This window comes from Girardinichthys multiradiatus, chromosome 15 (assembly GCF_021462225.1).
Source record: "Girardinichthys multiradiatus isolate DD_20200921_A chromosome 15, DD_fGirMul_XY1, whole genome shotgun sequence".
Lineage (NCBI taxonomy): Eukaryota > Metazoa > Chordata > Actinopteri > Cyprinodontiformes > Goodeidae > Girardinichthys > Girardinichthys multiradiatus.
Genome location: NC_061808.1, coordinates 13,510,855 through 13,530,224, shown reverse-complemented (window position 1 = coordinate 13,530,224; position 19,370 = coordinate 13,510,855).

Sequence of the window (19,370 nt, the reverse complement as noted above, 5' to 3'; positions counted from 1 at the left end):
GATTCTTTAAAAATCACAGACCTTTTTTTCCCCCAAATGCTGAAGCTTTTTCCTGATGTGCCCTGAAGGCTTTCACATGTAGAGCTAGTTACAAATTAGGCCAAACACTGGGCTTTTTGCCCAGACATTGCTCCCCAGCATTCACCTCCCCAACTACTTCAAGCCTCCTCACTGCAGATCTTCTTAGCCTCAGTCTAAAGAAAGAAACAGTTCATTAGTGTCTGAGAGTGAGAGGAAAGCTAAAATAAGATAATAGTTTTCTGTCCAATGTTGTAATAGAAATTATCAACATGGGCAAATAGTTGAAATATATGGTTTCCATGTTTTTAAGTAATAAAAATCTGAAAACTATGGCATGCATATGTATTCAACCCACTTGAGTCAACACTTTATAAAGCCTATGTTCAACTCACTGGGAGTTACAAGCTTCGCACGTCTAGAGACTGAAATTTGTATTTTTTCCAAACAAGCTTAAGATCAGTCATATTAGATGTGAGAATCAATTTTCATTCTTTACCAAAAATTCTCAAGTTGATTTATAGGATCTGGACTTTGTCTAGGCCTTTTCTAATACATGAATATGCTTTAATCTAAACCATTCTATTGTTGATCTAACTGTTTGTTTTGGGGTTGCAGTCCTACTGGAAAGTGAACCCCTGCTCCAGTGCATTCACTGTCTACTCTAGCCTATCGCCGCCTCTAACAGGTTTTCTTCCAATATGATCTTGTATTTAGTTCTAGCCATCTTCCCATTAACTCTGATGAGTTGCCCTGTCATTGCTGAAGTAAAGTATCACCACAGCATGATGCTGTCACCACCATGTGTCATAGTTAGGATCAAGGGTTCAAGGCATTCATTTCACATAAAAAAAAACATTAAATAAAATATTTTATTGTACGAAGTCATTAATAGTGCTTATATGGTATTGCATATAAAATAAATATGAATTCCAGCTTTGTATGCATCCATTAGCAGATAGACATGATAATGATGTTATTGATTGAGTCTCTGTGGAATTTATGCAAATTCAGCATTGCACCTCCAGAAACCTTCAGGTTTCTAAGCTCCAGAAAAGGAAAAAATGGCTCCTATCTCCATAAATAACCACAAGATTCAAGGGGCAGGTGGCAAGGCTCGAAATGGCTGCTGAATGTCCACTTGATTGATTTCAGGTCCAGGAGTGAGGCACAATTGCATATTCATACAATAATTAAAGTGTTTCTCCACCAGAACCTCTATAACTCAGTCTGGCATTTAGTGAGGAGCCATACTTATGAAGCAGCTTTGGAACAGTGCAAGGGAAAATGTTTCAACATGTTTTTTGCTTGTGTGCGTACTTTATGACCTTTTTCAGTGTGAAGTGACATGTTAATTGTTTAAATCCTCTCCCCATAAATCAGTGTGGAAATTGCTGGTTGTACAAATTTAAAACCAGTTGTAAGCAGTTAACCCTTGCAATCATCATACTCTGCACCAAAACAACTTATGTTGAAAGGCACCAGCAGTTCAGAGAATAAAGGCTGTAAAAGCAGAAACCTGGGAAAAATCATTCAAGCAAAACCTTTAGAGACACCTCCACAACAAACCTCACTGCACCAGAGGACATTTAGATGTTCTGATCTGCTGGACTAGGATATTGAGGTCATCTGGTCGATCTGATTGGCTGAGTCAGGAAACTGAGGTCAAGCTGCAACTTCGAAAGGAAATAAGGTTTCTGTTTGAGGCAGAGTCTAAATTAAGAATACTGCTTGGAAAATACTTAGATGACAAATAATGTACTTCAAATTTTACAGTGTAATTGCTTTTCCAGTCTGAAAAGTATTACATTGTTATTATTATAAATGTAAAAATTAAGACTGGATGCTGATTCGGGCTGACAAGAAAATGAAAAAAATGTAACATTAAGAAGTTCTCAATTTGACCCATTTGTACTTATTTAATGTTGATTTTAGCGTTTAATGTTAATGAATCATATACTTTCCTATTATTGCATATTTGATCTTTTGTAGCAAACTGGTCATTTGAGAGTGTTTTTGTGGGAAAATAGCTCGCAAGATTTATGCGAGATATTGTTTTATGTCGCCAAGTAATTTTAAATTAATGATTATCAGCTAGATATTTGATAGGTGTACACATATTTTTTTAAAGGAAGAAAAATTTTAAATGCTAGCAATCTTACTCTTATGAAAAACACTTCAAACTCAATCCACTGTATAGTAATTATAAACAAAGTACATTCCAAAGTCAATTATCTTTGAGATAATGCCTACAAATAATTGGATGAAAACAGATGTTTTTCTAATAAGTTGGATTAATGGTAGTATAAAATTGATTTCTGTAGGTAGAGTTATCATGCCTTACAATTCAAAACTTTAAAATTATACATTATACAAGATTCCAATGAATTCAAACACCCCCAATTTCACTAAGGAGTTGCTCAATTAGAATACATGGGGTTTATTGTCAGTCTGGCAATAAAAATAAATAAATGCACTGGACCACATCTCTGAAATGTAAAGTTGTAATCCATGAGTAAAAACTGAAAGCTGGGAACACACCAGAATGCTTTGTAATATCTAACATTAACACAACTATTATGTGCAAGGTTTAAAAGGTGCAACCATCAAGAAGTTATGTGTTCTAATCCAGAGAACATATGGTCTGCTTATAAATCTTAACCATGCATGTTTAACTCCAAACTTTACCAATTGTTCCTACTGTAAAGTCAGAGGCAGAGATGAATGGATGTACCAAATGAAAGGACTTAAACTAGCACTCTTTTGAGAGGAAGTTTAAATACCTGCTCCTTTAACTGAAGCCCCTCTAAATGTTTCTATCCTTTTTTGCAACCAACAGAAGAATGTTGACTGTTAACATCATCAGATATTAAATGTTAAAGAGGATCTTTGATGTGGCAGCATGGCATAGGGAGCGGCATTAGCACTGACCAAACAAAATGTGAGCTCTGCACTGAGCAAGTTTTCTATTGCTTATTTGCATGTCATGTCACTTAGCAGTGGGTGCTCCAAAATGTAAGAAAAAAATGACCAAATAAAGCAGGTGGCTAATGACACAATGGCAAATCATCATGTAAACAAAAGTTTATGTTAACAAATTAGCAAGGAAGACACGGTCATTGTACTACTTAATAGCCAGTAGCAACACAGATGTTATAAACTGATGCCATAAAAGGAATGTGAAACTATATCAACAAGATGATGGTCATCTTTACAGAACTCAGCCAGAAATTAGTTTGATCTTAGCTTTATGTATATGTGTGTGTGTGTGTGTGTGTGTGTGTGTGTGTGTGTGTGTGTGTGTGTGTTTGTGTGTGTGTGTGTGTGTGTGTTTTGGGGGGCACTTAAATAATTGAAATAGCAGGTCCCCCTTAGAAAATGAAAACTAAACAAGCATTATAAGATAAATAAATAAATACTGTAAGTAGTAAATAATGCTCAATATCTAAATTCCCCAATACTATATATTTAAACAATTAATGAGTGTAATTGCTTCATAATTTAAAGACACAAATAAATATTTATCTATGTTTTGCTAACAAACAAGACAGCAGAGAACTGAGGGCCTACATTTGGGGAACACAACAAGAAGGGGAGCTTTACCAGCTATTTTAAATAATACAAAACATCTTTAACATTACTTTATTTTGCATAGGTCTATACAAATTAAGTATTTTAAATATACTGATGGTGAAAATTTCACAATATCTGAATTGTTTGAACCCATAATAAAAAAAGGTAAAAATATAAATCAGGAAAAAGGTTTAGAATCTTTTTATTAAAATTATAATAAAAGAGTAGATTGTTTACTAATAACAAAACAAAGCCACCTTACTTTAAAAGTTACTAATCCATTTGCAATAAGGCTATTAAAAAAGACTACAAATATAACATCCTGAGCCTCTTTAGCACACAAGCACACACACCTCTGAGGCTCAGACAGTGTGAGTCTAATGCCCTCCAATCCTGTGAATCCCTTTGTTCCCGATTTCACGCTTGATTTGCCCACAGCTTGAGTCTGGCTGGTATCAGAGCTCTTGTCGGTGCTTTCACTCTTTCCAAATCCACAGAGCCATGCAGGATCCATGTCTTCTCTCTCCAGTTCTCTCTGCTCTCTTGTGTCATTGTTTGTTCCAACTCCTCAGCAAAATGCTCAACACATGCCAATACGTTGTATTTGTTTGTTTGTTTGGATCACGGTCCATCTTACTGTGCTGTAAACAATCTGCCAAAACAATCTGCCAAAACCAGACCAGAAAAAAATCTGATGCTGTCAGGTTTTTTGTTTTTTTTTTATTTACACATACCTTTTAAAAATGACTTTTCGTAGAATCCTCAGGTGCATTCACAGCTGTGTGACATACACAATACAAACCCATTTACAAATCTCAAGATTGCTTTAACGCCTCTCACAAGAGGCCTTTCAGCCCTTTCTGATTTGAAATCTCAGGCTCTAGGAGCTTCACATCAGTGAGGCTCTTCTAATCTTGCGATCTCTTCAGTGTTCGCATTGAGCAGATATTGTGAAAGCTGTGTGAGGCACGAGAGAGAGAAGTGCAGGAAAAAGACAAGGAGAAAGAAGGAGAGAGGAATGAGCAGGGAGAGAGTCTCCAGAGAGAAGGTGCGGGTGCTCCACGGCTCCAAGTCACAGCCTTGCATGCCAATGAGGAGATTCCCTTGCAGCAGCAGAGCGGCAGGAGGGGCCGCTTGCTGACACTGTACTAGTATAGTCCTGGATGGCAGCATTAGGCACTTTGCACCAAAAGAGGCTGAGTACCAGATGTTTAAAAAAACAAAAGAAACAGGGAAAATCCAAATCAAGTTTAGAACATTCCCAGGATAATTATCTATGTCCGCAATCCAAACATTTCTCATACTTTCTTCATTATTATAAACATTGTAGTAAGAGGTTACATATCTCTGGTCTGTTCATTTGGCCCATTTTATTTTTGTTTTCCTTATTTGACTGCACTTTAGTTATTACATAATCCTCCCACAAAGTCTCCTTACGACAGAATAGAAATACTGTTATCAGGCTCTTAAGCTCCACATACATGAAAAAAAACACAAGAAGAAGTTGTAAATAAACAAACAAAGAATGTATGTACCTGTCCTTGTAGAATTTATTGTAATAGGAAAGACACTGCTGTGTATGTGCTGTCAATATTCATTTGTGAGTGAAAACAGTAAGCTGGATGGTATATTTAATGGACCTATGAGGGGATTCCTCATGTAGTGTTCAACTAGTTGATAAACATTTTTTTTTCATTCACATTTAATCCTGGGAAATGCCATAAAGGGAGAACCCTCATTTTCAATGGTGCTGAGGTAAAGTTAATTTTTCAATCAATTAGTAATTATTTTACAGATATGTAAAAATTGTAAAAAAATATAAATTAAAAAAATAATTAACTATAAACAAAACACATAAAAAATAGGTATGTCTATACTCAAGGCAAAACAAAGGAACATGACAACATAAAATTGAACTTCACTCAGAAGAAGCAAATTAGTTACAATCAGCTGTACTCTTCTGGAGTCTACATGCTTTCATTTGATGAAAGGGTTTGTGATCTTTAAGTTTTAAAGACTGTAACTTAGTGCTGGTGGGAGTCTTTGGTCTGAAGGATTTAATCTTTTTTTAAACAGTTTTTTCAGAGCACATTGCAAATCCTGCAAATACTATGTTTTTCTGAAAGATTTGGTGCAACTCAATAATGAATACAAGATAAAATAAGATAATACTTTTTGGTCTGCTAATGTGTCCTGCATTCCAATGTTTGACAAAAAACACATATTTTTTTGGAAAATATGTAGAATTGTTTGAAATTATTAACTTATATCAATTAATTAATATTCACAAAGTACTTCACAATTCTACTGAGAAATGATTGAGTGGGGAAGAAAATAGTTTTTGTACCTGATTTTCCTACATTTAAGCACCCTAAAACATCTCTCAGAAGGTAAGAGTGGATGTTCTGTGAGGAATGCATGATTGGTATCCTGGACTTGTTAGCCAGTCTAGGCTTTCAAAGTGTGGAGCTTCTTCGTTAATCTTCAAGTAAATCATTCTGCAAAGAAAAATCCAATAACTTGAAGCTAACTGTAAACACATTTTACTTTGAATTAAATGTACTGTAGACTGAGCTTGATCAAAGTCTTCTCATCTGCTTCTCCTTTCTTATAATTTCCCCATCACACATGTATCCTAGTTACATCCATAATCCTGGTCCTGATGGCATTAGTGCAAGGAAGAGCATTAACTGTGTGCAACCGCCTCCCCTCTTTCCCCCTTCTAAGGAAAATTAATAACTAATTATGTCAGGTCACTCGTCCAGATGGTCCTATCAGATGGGCTCGCTGTCTGAACCTCACCTCCAACAAGCACCCCTGACCCCGGCGACCGCATGAACCCCCTAGCAGCTAGGAGTCTGCAGTCTATGTCGCTGAGAACGGGGAATTAAGGGGTGCACGAGTCTTTGAGGGTGCAAATAAAGAAGCATTGAAGAAGGGAGAGACCCATTGGGCGTGTCTGATCAGTATGGGATGGCTGCCTTTAAAAGCTCTATGAATATAAGGCTCCCTGCTGGGGCCCTGATCTCCACGGTCATGATTCTGTTATTACATGGCAAGTTTCCTGCGACAGGCAGATGGCTCACAGAACCAGCACAAGCATTCACACACATTCAACACACGCCGGGCCTAACGCATCAATGGACACAACCTGATACTCCTCTTTCTTGTCTCATTAGGAGGCTATAGAAACATAAGAACATAATAGGGGGGAATTAGGAGGCTGTGTGGGTGTCAAAGGGGATGTGATGGAAGATTGGGACGAGGGCTAACAAGTGCATGGTGAGCTCCCTCGGAGCTTTGTGTGGTGATTAGTGCTTTGGATAGGGATGACAGGTAAAAGACGAGTCCTCTGGGATGGAGCAGCTTTTTAAATGGACACTTAAACAGCCAGAAAACGGAAAGAGGGAATAAACTGGCGTTAAGGCTCATGGCTAAAGACCTGTCTGATATATAAAGCATGAAATATGTGCTTCATAAAAAACTGTGCAGCAATTAAAATTGCTTATTATATAATAAGTAAAGAAAACACCATAATATTGGTTAAACATAAGTCCACTAAGGGTGGAATTATGTGGTTTTTCTTAATTATCTTCAATCAGACTACAAGCAACACACCCATGGCTTATATCCACCATTTGTCACTTAAAAGCCAGCTAAACTCTTGAGCAAACTTTCCCAAAGCTCCCCAGTCTGCAGGAACTGATCTCTGCCTCATATTTGAGCAAAAGACACGCAACAAAGCAGCTAAGAAGAAATCAAACAGACACATTAAATAGGATTTAAGGTGTTTAACCACATCTCACTAATTCTACTATTCTGAATAGAGGTGCAAAAAAAGATGGGGGACAGAGAATCAAGACAAAGACCTTAGTCTCTGTTAAAGCGATTCTGAGAAGAAAGTAATATGGCGGTTTGAGCTTTTAAATGCTTGGCAAATCAAAGAAATTATTAAAGCCGCTGACAAGATTGGTGCTTATTACTCTCTCAATTATATTAAATGGTCTGGCACGTGTTTATAAACACAGATAATTACTTGTTAAAAGGTTTGTCATCATTATTATATCATTACTTTCTGGCATTTGGGTGCTAAGTGTCTAACAAGATTAGTCTGCCGGTCACGTTTTTGCTCTCAGCCCAGCAGACAATGGAAAACTTTACCAGCTGGTGGTCTTCTTTTTTTAACATCTGCCCATTATGAACTCTGAAATTTTGTAGCATATGGGGTACAAGAAATGAAGTAAAATTTGTTGATATCAAGATGATTTATATATGCAAATTTTTTATCGTTTTTTTAGTGGTTTAAGAAAACAAATGTATTTAGCAGAACATTACAAAATAATGTTACAAAGTTAACATAAAAGGCACAGATTTTCCATTATTTCTTTGAACGTTTCAAACATTGCCAAAAGAATTTTATTGATGCTAAAGAAAGCCATCTTAGATAATTCCTGACCTGGCCTGGATCTTTCATGGTTCCAGTACAGCTTTATAACAGTGCACCACACTAGGTTCAGGTTCAGGATACTTTATTAATAACCAAAAGTAGATTTACTTGAGAGTGAGATAAGAAGCTCTATATTGGTTGTTGGCATTCTTTCACTCAGTATATTTATTTTGCTCATGCCAATCTAAAGGAAAATATTTTGCCTCTTTGGATTTCAGAAAATCTGATAAAGGTGCAGTAATTATGGACCATACCATGAATACATCCCTGTGACTGACTGGCAAACTGTCCAGGGTGTACCCCGCCTCCCGCCTAGACTGCTGGAGATAGGCACCAGCTTCCCCGCAACCCACTACGGAAGAAGCGGTAGAAAATGACTGACTTGACTGACCATGAACACAAACATTACAGTTTACAAACTAATCGTACAGTGTTTACATGACTTAGTTCCTGCCAACCCATTTTCCTGAAGCCAAGGCATGCTTTTTTGCATGGTTTTATCTATGCATAACATTTCTAGGCTTAATAAAATAGTTTTTGTTAAAAGGCATGCATGAGAATTGAATCAACCAGCAAAAAACATTACACATTACCAGAGCTAAAAAACACAAAATATGTAACTAAAGTGTTTTGAGACTAAGCCGATCCGGCCAAATACATAAGTTTAAAACTCAACTGTATGGGTTTGTTCATTTCTGTTTTTGGTTTGTAGAAATATAATATGGTTGTCCTTTTCTATTTAGACTTAGCAAAAGTTTTTTTCTGTTGATCACTCACAAATAGCACTGTGAGGGTAAGAACGATTTGTCCCTTTCCAGGCACAGAACGTTCTATCTTCTAGGTCCTATATAACTTAGCAGATATTGAGAATTATTATTCGGTTTGGAACTAAATAAACACTCCAAATGAACCACCAACTGGTTCTGTTTCCCCCAACAAATTAAATGTCGCTGTGTGGAAGTTGTTTATTCAGTGTTACACTAAGAATTTCCTTTTGTTTGATGATGAAGAGCTTGTAGCTAGATCTGGACCACCTGCACAATTGGCAGTGGTGCTGCCGAAGAGAGATTAACAATTAGCAATTCTGCTAAGCTTTTTGGTTACGTGTGTTTATGGTCTGAATTTATGCTCATGTTAAGAATTACAGTTTCATTCATTCATTTGTTCATTTATTCATTTATTCATTAGCTCATTTATTTAATTTCAAGTTTTATTTAAAACACATTGACATAATAATAATTAAGTCACTTCTTGACTTTTTATATTCCTTCTTCCATGTTTGAAAAGGTAGAAGTATAAACTTACATATTCCTACCACATTAACTCTGCAAGAAAGTGAAAATAAAATGGCTGATTACTGATTAGCACATCAATTTGTACAATTTCTTAATCTTTTTTTCTTCTAGCAATAAACTTTATACTTTTCATCATAAGATGACTTGTGTTGTTAGTTTTGGATCAATTAAGGCCATTTTCATTTTTTATTCAAGTCAATTCAATTCAAGTCAAAATCCTTATTAATCACAAGGTATGTATGGCCCACCAATAGCAACACAGGTGTCAACACTAAGCTGATGCAGGTGTGATCATTTTTTAAGATGAATACAGAAAAGGGAACATCTACAAAATGCAGTTTGAAGTTTGAAAGTGAGACAGAAAGACTGAATTGCAAGTGAGCCACCTTTGGTCCATTAACTTTGGCCACCTTAAACTACTGATAAGAAAGGCCTTACTTTTGCTCCGAAATCAGATGGAATTTTCACCCTAGTAGGTGGCTTCCCACACTTTGGTCAGTGGTCTCTAGGTGACTTGACTGTGAATATTTTGTGGGCTCCTCATTTGGCATTCGACTGTGCAAAAGGCAACATTGCTGGATTTAGCATGTTGTGATCTTGATCACAGACGCCCACAGGCAAAACAAACAAAGCTTGGCAGAACTTTAAAGATTAGACACTAAGCAAAGTAAAAAGTTAGGATAATAAACATAGTGCAACCAAACTATAAAACCAATGGAGCAGGCTTGTCCTTTGATTCTGATTGGAGTTATTTCCTGATTCTAGTTATGTTTCTGCATCTGTCAGGCCATCCTCTCTGTGATAGCACACAGAAGGGCACACTCAGGGGAAATAGACTGTGCAATATTTCTAAACCTTTTGTTCATGTTTTCAAAGAGAGACACAGTCTCAAAACAAATGAAATGTCACTGAGTAGAAGTAGTAGTCAAGGTCGGAGAAATGCACTGAAATATTCTAAGGAAAACCCAATAATGCATTCCTCGCAAAATGTTACTCAGTTCTTTAAAATAACAAGATTGTTCACTTTAAATAGCATTATTTCACATGTACTGACATACATCTAAATAAACAGTTCATCCTAGCAGCGTAGTAAACATTACACTTTGACAATCTCAGGAGCATCCATCTGTGAAATAAAACATTATTTTAGCTACGGCTGATTTCTGGGTATCTATAACTCAATTATTGCATCATTTGCATTCGTACTGTGATTGTGTCCAATTTATCTCAGTCACCAATGATGTTCAAAATGATGCAATGCATCTGTCTTTCTAGACATGAATAGATATTTTTTCCCAACTAGAGATTCTGCACATTGGCCTCAATATTCATTACTGCTCTAGCATTTATAAACTAGGTGAGGAGAGGTAAATACTGCTCTGAAAAAGCACCATCTGAAACAGGCATAGTTTTGTCTAAACATTTATCTCACTCAACACAAATAGCTACAAATAGCCTAAATAAACTCATGTCTTGCTCATGGCAATGTTTTCATCAGGAGGGGGTTGCCAAAAGAATAGGCTAACATTTGCATGTTTACTTTCTGTTTTGGTAAAATCTTTTGGGTTGCAAAATATTTTAACATGGTTCCAATTAAACATCTGTGAAAAAATCTAGAGGAAAAGCTGTTCTACCACTTCATAAACTGAGAATTTTGCTTTGAACGTTGTAAAATTACCGACCAGTGTTTAAGCTGCTCTCTGCGCAGCTTGCTCTCCGTCAATAATCGTGACCACACTAATTTAAACTCTGCGCAAAGCAAGTTAAATAACACATGCAGACAAAAAGGCCACTATTGCACAGTAAACACAGTCTCTATTTCATCGTGAACATTTTATAAAAAGGTGAAAAACATTTAAATTGGTAAGGAAAATCTACAAACTAACATACATGGCCAAAAGTACAGTTTTGCAAGTAGTGCACACAAAAATAGGCTGATCATTAAAACATGGGTGTGCAAAAGATGTTGGATAAGCTTGCTGGTAGTGCACCTGACAAGAATTAAAGACAGTAGAACAACAAAAGCTTTTGGGAGTTTAGTTTGATCAGATACTCGGATACCAGTTGTTTTGCTCCTCTAACCTGTGGGGTTCCACAAGGGTCAATTCTAGGCCCATTATTATTTTCCTTTTACATTACTCCATCAGCTTACATTATTCACTTTTTTGACATCTTCTATCACATCTATGCAGTTGACATTCAATTGTATGCATCCATATGCACCAGCTTTATAGCCTTTCCACCCTCGTTCAATGTTTCTCTTGGATCAGTGATGAGTTCTCCAGCAATTTTCTGGTTTTAAACACAAATAACACAGAGAGCTTGATATTGGCTCCTTGTCAACTGTATTCTAAAATCAATCAGACATTTGCTTCTTTTTGCCCAGCAACCAAATCTGAAAAATATAAAAAATCTAGGAGTTACATTTGCCTCCTCATTAGGCTTTTACTAACACATCAGATCTATTTCCTGTTCCTGTTTCTTTCATTTAAGAAACATTTCTAAAACACGAGATATGGTCTCCCGAGCAGATCTAGAGAACATTATTGATGCATCTGTGTCACCACATTTAGACTACCGTAAAACTCTTTTCTGGTCTAGACAGATAATTAATTTCATGTCTGCAGCAGCCAGACATGGCCAGGCTCCTGATTATTTGTGTCCGCTTTTAACTAAACACACTGCTGCTTGTAGCTTTCAATCCCATGCCCAGAATCTCCTGGCTGTTTTTCATACAAAACTAAAAACTAAGGGGGGCAAGGCCTTTCAGTCTGTGGCTCCTAAACTGTGGAACAGTTTGCCCCTGCAACTTCGGTTTGCTGACTCTGTGAATGGTTTTAAAAACAAACTCAAACGCATTTTGTTCTACCCGGCTTTTATATCAGGATTTTATTGTGCTTTTCATGCTTGTTTTTAAACTATGAATAAATGTGATTTATGTTGTACTGCGCTTTGTGACTTTGTATCTGTGAAAAGCGCTTTATAAATAAACTTTATTCACTTACTTGCTTACTTACATACTTACTTTCTTTAAAATGCCTAAATTGGGACATGCCTGGCATAAACCCAACGTTAATGATTCTAAGATAAAAAAGTTTGTCCAAGTTTCCAACTTTACTGAAACAATGTTTTATTGCATTTTTCTTTAAAAGGAACGGTGCTTTTTAGCAAATCATCACACGCAGATCTCTAAATCTGTGCACAAGCTTTGTTTTTATTTTGACATTTAACACTTTGGGGCTGTGTAGAAAGATACTGAATGAATTTGGGAGAATGTACTAGGTACTAGAATGTAATGTCGTTGAATTTGTGCAAACAGCGCAACAGAGCAACATAAAGTGCTGATTTTCAAGTTGTATTTATTTTGTTTTCTGCCACATTGGGCTGATTCTTAAAAGCATTCTTACAAAATATATCAAATTTCCAGTCTTGATATTGACCGTAGATTAGAATGTTTAATTTGAGCTAACAACGAACTGTAATGTGGCAGACCCTCACTGACATTTAACCCTAAATATCTAAACAAGCCACTACTGGAGCTTTTAGTAATATTAATCTTGATTTAAAACGAATAAAACAACATTTAATACTAACCCTGTTTTATCTTCATTAAATATTTTTGTGAGAAGGCCAGTACACATATGAACATCACAAACGACTAGTCATGTAAAGGATTAATGTTAACAGCTGAAAAGTTTCCTTGCACAAAGCAATGGCCATACATGCATCACTTGTTACCCTTTTGAAAATGGGTTTAATAGTCTCCCCATGTGTTACGTTATTGAACCCAGAAACCACATCACTATTTTACAGCAGGAATCCGATGATACCTTCTCCTGAGCAGCTATCACACTCCATCTGTTAGTACTATTCTTTAATGGCTGAAAAATCAGGAATTTAAACCATCGTCTACCCTTGCACCACCCCCTACCTGTGTACACGCAAACACACAGTTAAATGTACGCTGGTGACATGCACCTATACACAAACATGCATACTTTCAGCTGTGCACACACACATTTAGGGCCCGCGCTCGCTTTCTGACTACTAGTGGGACTGTGATGTTTTTACAGCTTTCCAATGCCTCCTATTAGCCAGTACTCTGTAATCACTCTGGTTATATATTAGTACAATGCATTGATTATCCTATAATCCAATCACCCGCCTTTTATTGATCTTTTATAGAGCACCCCCCTAGACAATAAAGCTACAGCCACAGACTGCGGGTCAATAGGCACACAGGGAGATGAGTCTCCTTGCAGCTAATTGGCTTATGAAATAATACAAACATTTTGCTTTCTCTGCACGAGCAGAAATCAATGCAGAGTCCAGCTGGTGCATTCAAATGTTTTTTTGTTTCTTTTTCTGTCAGGCTTTTAGTTTTAGCGCTGTCAACAAGTATTGTCTTCATTTTTATTTTTTCACCAAATTTCAACTCTATTATACTAATTTACGCTTTTTTTTTCCAATTTGTCTTATGAACCCATATTTTCTTTGCTTGGTCTTCACCCTTTTCTGCTCCTTTTCCTTCTCTGTCCAGTCTTCGACTGATGTTGCGTTGCCAGATAAGTTTCTGCTTACAGGGGAGACCACATCTGACACCCAGCTGTGTGGGTCATGGGCTACAAGAGCAGCTGCTGGTCATAAATCACCCGAGCCAGAGGAGCTCTGGCACTCCCTCTGTCAGCCGTGAAACAAAGACATAGAGGTAGCAGGGGGTCAGAGGTATCTAACCTGCGTAACAGCAAGAGACGTAGCATCACCTTTGAGTCTATGCACACTGAATGAGTTTCCATCATGAAACTGCGCTGTAAAGATTAGGTGAAATCAGTGAAGAATATATGGTTGAATCAAAAAGGAGTGTTGGAAGAATGGAAATCAACGTCAAGGAACTATGCTGTAGTATGGTATGCAAGCAATTAGGGTTTAACAATCAATGTGGTTTTGGAGTGGTGGGGTCAAAGCACAGACAACCCCTTGCTGAGTTATTACAGCAGAAGAAATGCAAATAAATTCTTTTAGCAGAAAGGAAAGGTTGTTGTCTTTAAGTAACTCTTTGATGTTACAATGTTTATTCTTCCAAGTAGATTAAAGATAGTGGACCATGCCCATGCAAAAGAAATGAACTTAAACCCAGTTATCTTATTTTGATCTTATTTATTGTGACACAAATGACCCATTTATTAAGACAGATGGAAATGTAACACTAAAATCCATAAATGCATATCTGTTGTTCTTTTTTGGCATTTTAAATGTATTCTTAACATGACGCTTTATGTGCTTTCAGTTTTCAGTTTTATAGCACTTCACATTTAATATTCTGTTTATTTTAAGTTTATTTTTCCTTTTCAGTTATTTTTATATGTTTGCATGGCAATGACCTACATATTTTCTGAGAACTTAAAATATAGAAAATATTTCTCATCTGCAGCAAATGTTTTAAAGATTTCTTCTTTAACCTGAAACCTCTGAGTGATGAAGAACAATTTATTTTAAGGTGATAGTGACTGCTTCAAGTTATTTATATGTCATTTAGTCTTTAGTTTAGGTTACTGCTGCAACAGAAATACCATTTCACAAGCATTCATTGATTAATTTGTGAAATGAAATTGAATGCATTCTTCTGTTTTCGCATCAGGACTTAAAACACATTTACTTACTAATACTTTCAGCATTATAGAAATGTATACTTAGTGTCAGACTGTTTTGCCTAATTCAGAAACTGTTTTAATTTAAAAGATAAAAAAACTGGGCAGAGTGCTCTCTGGCTACATAAAAAAACACTTTTATTAAGCTTAATGAAAAGAAGTTGGATTTCTCCAATCAATTCACCTTTCATCAGAAAAAAACAGCTAAACTTAAATAACAATTTTAACCTGCTGGATTAGTCTTAGAGTGTATAAAAAAAAGTTTGTGACGTTAATAGTTATGTTCCATAAACGCATGTTGTTAAAATTTTATAGAACATTTTTTCAACATTCAGACTCATAATATTTTAAACAAAGAGAATCCAGCAATCCAAAGCACAGACATTAACTGTTAAATTTACAACAGGGTTGTTTTGGAATTTTTTTCACAGTATAGTAAAGATTATATTGGTTGATAATTGGTTGATTACCGGACAAAAAACAAAAAGCATTGTTTATCTAATGCAGTCCCTGCAAACCACACTGTTGTATGAAGTGAGCAGGTTGTCTAGTGCTGTAATTCAAGACCCCCTTCAAAGACACCACTCAGGGTTTGTACTTCAGCCCACACAAGGCTGCATACTTTTACAGAGATCTGTATAGTAAATTGGTTGTTATTTTACAAGACACAAAATCTCTTACAAGATAAGAAAGAAAAAAACTATATTAAGAAGCATAAAGGAATGGAAATAGAGCAGGATAGCAGAAGAGGAGATTGATCACAGTATCAATTCTTCACATTGCTGCACAAAGGTCTGACCATAGCATAAACTAAAGCAGCAAAAAAGAAGGTACTTCAATACATTTTTCAGAGAAGAAATAGATGTGGGCTTGTAGCATAGAAATAAGAGCAGATTGTAAAAAAGTATAGGATAGGAAAAAAATGTCAAAGGGGAGGAAAATATAGAATAGGACTTCCTCGCCCTTTAGTGTGCAGAAAGGGACGATCGATAGCAACGTAATGAGCGTGGTATTAGCTGCGGTGCAGAGGGACTGAAGCGGGGCAGAGGGGGGAAGAAGAAACCCAGGATCTGATTCCCAACAGCAAACAACACAGAGCTGCAGACAGCAAAACCAACACCTGAGAACACCTATTAAAGCCAGATGACCCTCAGCTTGGCTAAAGATGAATTCAGCCGCAGACAAACTCTCTACACACACACAGAAACATTTTACTGAACCTGTAGGCTAGTTTCACCCAGTTTTCCTGCCTCCCACCGAAAGAGGGCTAACAGAGAAAAACCAAGCCTAATCCTTCCAAAGAAAAGGATAACACTTAGCATCACCTCTCCTTTTTGATACAGATTAAACAACAATGGCTTCTGCCACTCTCTTAAATTGACTGCACAGTGGCAATTTGTATTACAAAGATGGAGACACAGGGATTGTCATTGCGTAAAGAGAGGGAGAAAATAGGGTTGGGGGGGGCAAAGCAGAGGAGTTTGGGGATAGCCATCAGGTACACTCAACACCAATCTGTTCTTTCATCATAGCTCCTTCTGCTGGAGTGCCATGTGTAGGGCACAACCCAGTGCACCATCCACCCAGGCAAGTACAAGCTGGGGCAGAGGGGGTTGGGGCAATGGGTTCCCCTGAATAGAAGGATCAAAGCAGGGATAGAGAGTTGGCCCCCGTTCTTTGTGCTCGCGTGGCTCCCAAAACAAATGCATCATCCCATGCCTGCTGAAAGCTGCACTGAGGAAGCTGGAGGCAGGAACAGATGGCACAGAGGAGATACTCTGGAAAGTGAAGTGTTGTGTTCAGCACATCTGTGGGCTTTGATTAAGAGAGACTGGAGATTACTTTTTCATTCAAAATTAAATGCTACATATTGATCCTTTATAAAATAGGCAGTTATGTGAGAAAAAAGTACCTATATGAACATTCATGTTAATGATGGATATCAAAGATAAATGCCAATAATAAACACATCACTTTTGCCTGCGAAGCAACTTGTTTTAACCTGCTATCAGAGCTTCACATTTTTGTCCAAAAGTATAAAGAACAATTATTGCATATCTGTGTTGAGCTTGCAGCAGATAATCTTAAATAGCCTTAACAAAGATCATTCTGTGTAAGATTTGTAAGAATTGTTGAGAAGGGTATCTACTGGGGTAATCCATTTTAATCTTTCATAATCTAAATGTTTAATGAGCATAAATAACATCTGCAATAGAAAAATAACTTTAAACCTATTATTGTAAGCTGTAATGTTTTTTTGTTTTTTTTTGCCATTCCAAGGTAATAATAGATATTTTTGTTACATAAAACAAACACAAAGTATTGCTAAGGATCAGTTAATTCAAAACAAAATAACTGTAATTTTGTGCAACATTATAAATATGACATTTTATACACACACTTACATACAGTCTTTCTTGGGAACAAAAAACAATGGATACAGGTAAAACATTTCATTAACTGTCAGCAAGGGGCCAAATGTGAGTCTCAAATTCACTCACAACCCACAAACCCCCACATCATCATCCATCCCTTAACCTTCACAAGACTCGAGAAAATATGGTTCCAGGTTAATTTTCATTGAAGGATAAAAGAAAAGACAGCAAACATTTGCAAACTTTATGAAACTATATATACATTTGTATATAAAACGTTGCAGTCATTTTATAATAAATGTGTATCCCAGTTTTAAATATTTACTATGCAGGATATAAAAGTACATTTTGTAAATAACAACCTTCAAGCAGGTATATATGTTTAATACCTGCTTAAAAGTTGCTACTTATGAAAGGTATTTTTATATATTAAATATATACAGCCCACATTTCTGTATTAAAAATGTTTTTTATTGGTCTGATGTAATATTGTAATCTTAAATGTCAGGATTCCATTAGCTGTACGTGGAAAATCGTAATTAACAGAAAAAGGCCTTGAAAACATTAGTCTGTGTGCGAATAATCTATAAAATGTGTTATAATTAGTGATTTGAGATAATGAAAATAATTAACTTTCCAATAATATTAAAATTTATTTAATGAGACCTTATATACTATATGTACATATTTTTCCCTTACTAGTGGCGTGCTGACATTATTTTACCAGATGGTGACATAAGTCTTCACAGAGTGTTTTCTTAAAGTAATTTTCCTGCTTGTGGTGGTCATGACATTTCTTCAAAAAAGGTGGGGCTTACATGAGGTCTTTTTTTAAATGATGCCAGTTTTTGTATTGTTTAAGCTGTCAGGCACAATAGACAGACAAGTCACTTTACCTCCACACTGGGACTTTAACAGCAAAGTATCTATCCTCATATCTCTGCTTGTCTTTTCATCTCTTTCTGCCCCCATGTTTCAATGGGATCACAACATTTTTGTCAAACATACAGAGAATATAATTTTTTTCACATCAAGTAACGCTTTTGTTACCAAGGAAGCAAACTTAGACTTAACTTGTCACACGTTGTCCTATAACCCTGGAATCCCTAATTTGTTGCTTGTATAATGCAGAAACAAGTCCAGATCTCAACAATGGAAGATACATCATAACACCAGGCTACCCCTAGAACACGTGCCCCTATTTTAAGAATAACAGGAGTGGACATTTCTCATTTAGTTTATGTTTTACAGACATATTTTGTAAGTATGGTCCCATTCCTTGTGACACAAACAGGAAAGCATGGTTTGGTGTTGTTCTTATGACTGACAAGATGCTTTAGTTTACATCCTTTAGTTTTTTGCTTTTTTTGCTTACTTGAAAAGAGTGGGTGACAATGCTTCTTGTGTGTTTACCTGAAAAGAGTTGTAGAATTTTATCATAATTTCAAAGTCAAACAAGCAAAATAAAACTATGGATTAGCCTTTAAGTTATCTCCAAATAGCAATCTGGAATCAGATTTCAGCATCAGCATCATTTCATTCTGCTCTCTGACAAATGTCCCCCTAGGGAAAGAGCCATATCACTTAATCAATTGTAACAGCATTAAATTGCATTAAAGCTAAAGCAAGTTACTTCCGCTACTTCTAGACTTTTAACCTTCTAAACTGAATTCATGACCCAAACTCTCCAAAACTCCTTGAGAAGAATAATAGTCACTATCATCATTTCAAAGTAAAATTTTTTTATTAATAGTTATTTGTTTAGAATGCAACAATCAAAATGACCTGTTTTGTATTATTAACAATATTCCCCCATGCTCTGATAAATCAGTCTCATTCCCTGCTGTTGACAGGAGAGACTTCCCCCCAGCCCATCAAAGACAAGGCTTCCAGTAGATATAACCCATGCTATGGTAATCACATGCTAATCACACTTAACACCAGCGCAGGGTCCTATACTCTAGATTAATGCATCCGTGGCATATTCACGTTTCCATTAGCATAAATCAGGTTC